The sequence below is a fragment of the Rhinolophus ferrumequinum genome, chromosome 3 (genome assembly GCF_004115265.2).
Source record: "Rhinolophus ferrumequinum isolate MPI-CBG mRhiFer1 chromosome 3, mRhiFer1_v1.p, whole genome shotgun sequence".
NCBI classification, from domain to species: Eukaryota; Metazoa; Chordata; class Mammalia; order Chiroptera; family Rhinolophidae; genus Rhinolophus; species Rhinolophus ferrumequinum.
Genome location: NC_046286.1, coordinates 21,945,624 through 21,948,550, shown reverse-complemented (window position 1 = coordinate 21,948,550; position 2,927 = coordinate 21,945,624).

The following is a 2,927-nucleotide window of genomic DNA, read 5'->3' as shown; positions in this document are numbered from 1 at the left end:
GCTCGAGTCCCTTGGCCCGCTTGCACTCTATTCTTGGCTACAGTCTTTCTTAACCCTGTGCCGCCCTTCTTGCTTCCCACAACTTTGCGACAAAAGATCAGTTAGAAGACTCACCTACCCTGATTTCAAGGATTCCTATAAATCAAGACATTGTGCTGTTGGCAAAATAATAGATATATAGATTCATAGAAAAGAAAAAAGACAATCCATCGATCTTCAAAAAAAGAGCACTGACCCAAATTTAGAGCAGAAATAAATCTCTTCAACAAATGGGGATGGAACAAGTAGATTTCCCTAACTCACACCATCCACACATTTAACTCACTATGAAGCATAAACCTAAAGATAAAGGTGGAAATTATAATTCTTCTAGAAGAAAGCATAGAACATTTTTGCAATCTTCTTAGAGAAGACACACATGAATTACAATGAAAGAAAGTGATGACTTTAGACTTCATCAAGAGTAGAAACGCATGCTAATTAAAAAGTAACGTTAAGAAATAAAAAGGCAAGACACATAATGGGGAAAATATTCTAAATACATACTGTGGACAAAAAATTGGTTTTCTGGATATTTAAGAAAGTTTTAAAACTCAGTGACAAGAAGACAAACAACTTAATTAAAACCAAGCAAAGGATTTAAAAAGACGCTTAACAAAATAGTATTTTCCAAATGGCCACCAAGCACACAAAAAGGTGTTTAATATCCTTGTCATCATTGGTATGCCTAATAAAACCACAGTGAAATATTATTTTATACCCTCTAGAATGGACAAAACTTAACAATATTAATGATAACAACAACAACAATAAATGGCAATGATGTGGGAACCTGGGACTCTTGCATTGCTAGTGGGACTATAAAGTGCTACCACCTCTTTAGAAAACTTTTTGGAAGTTTCTTCTAAAGTTAACCCTAACCCTATCCTACCACCAAGCGTCTCCAATCATAGGTATTTACCAAAGGGAAGTGAAAGTATGTGGTCACAAAAAAAAAATAATACAAAAATCTTTATAGCAGTTTTATTTAAAATAATTCCAAACTAGAAAGAATAGAGGAACTGATGTCCATCAACAGAGAATGAAGAAACAAACTATGGAATAATCATACAACACTACTCAGCAATAAAATACAATGACTTAATAAAAGTAAGGACTTGAATACAGCTTAAAAACCTCTTGAGCGAAAAAGCTCCCAACGCTAAAAACTCTATTTAGATAGCATTCAAAAGGAGGCAAAATTAATCTATGGCCATAGAAATGAGAACAGTGGTTGTTGCCTGGGGTAGTGAGGATTGACTAGACGACAACGGAAAGGGATGGAATTGTTCTGTCTTCACTAGAGTTGGTTACATGAGTACACACATCAGTCAGAACTTACTGAAGTGTATGTTTAAGATCTGTATGTGTCACTGTACACGAAGTTTATATATGTGCATACATGAGAAATACATATATTGAGCCTCTGCTAAATGTAAAGCACTATAACAGTGTAGGGGCACAAAGAACAATGAGGTGCCATTTAGAATAAGGATAGGATGCCATTTGTTCAAACATGGTTCGGAGGTCTAAGCAGCCAAGATGGCAGAAGCATTAGTGAATAATTCTTTTGCCTTTAGCAAAGGTAGCTTTTTGTGTGTCGTCTGTTTGTTTTTATTACAACAGCTAGACATTTATAAACTAGAACAATTACTCATTTTAAACAGAAAACGTAACTTAAGTATGTTTTGTAAAAATATGTATACTTCAGAACTACTCTGTAAGTTTTACTCATATTGTAACCATGTTTTTGTTTCTTTTCATGTATTGCCTTTTAAAATTCATTCTTCTTCATAATATTTTCTGTCCCTGATTTTTCCATGTCTTCAGAGCTTCTTTTTAATTTTTTAAAGGTAGCTTCCTTTCTTTCTTTACTCGTTAGGGAGAGAACTGATAGGTTCCATCTTAATAAGAGATCAGGCAAGAAGTTGTCTTTTTAGCATTCTCAATTAGATTGCTGAACATGAAGTATCCCCACTGTGTTTCTTCTGATGTCCTTGTTTCTTTCCCTCTCCTCTTGGCAAAACAGAAAGAGACAAGAATTATGCAGCAGCATGAAGCCTCTGGTCTGAATGAAAACTCTGTGATTGTCTTTTTCTAACCACCAAGTTCTCTGGCAGACAGTTTCTAAATTGCCTTAAGCTCCCCCCGCCCCCCAGTAAATATGTTAGATGCTTACTAATTAATTGGAAATGAATGGGCCCTTAGCAACTCTCATCCACAGAAGGAAATCTCAGTGCTCTGTAGATTTGAAAGAACTATACCTTCCGAGGCTGTAACATTTTACAACCTGCGTAAGGTTTGTGAGCAGATATAAAATGATTTCTATAAGCAGCAAGTTAAGACTAGAAAATATTACCAAGAAAAAATAGGAACGATTCATTGCTGAGAACTTTAGGTATTAAACTGAATTACTTAAATTTAATAGATTTTTAAGTACACATACATGTAATCCCATAATGAACATTTAACCACAGTACATGCATCTTTTCTGAAAATCTAGAGTTTATTTATGTTTTGTAGGTGATCTTCAAGTATGGGGGAATAAAATCAGATTCTAAAAGAAGAAAAACTCAATTATTATTCCAGAAATTGATAAAAATAATGCTAGGAGTGGGTAAATATTACCAAAGAGCAAAGTGATAGTTGATCAGGAATGCTTGTATTAATAACAGCTCCATAATGCTTACTGAAAAATAAATTATAGAAAGCACCCACCTGTCATCATTATCTTCACCCTTACTGAAAATAATATTTAGAAAAAGGAATGCCAGTAATGGTGTACATTACTGGAACTGAAACACCTCTTGCGGTAAGTGCTGAGTACATGTTTTATTACTTGCAAATGTATCTTTCTTCAACTTTATATATGTCATCATTTAATGCAC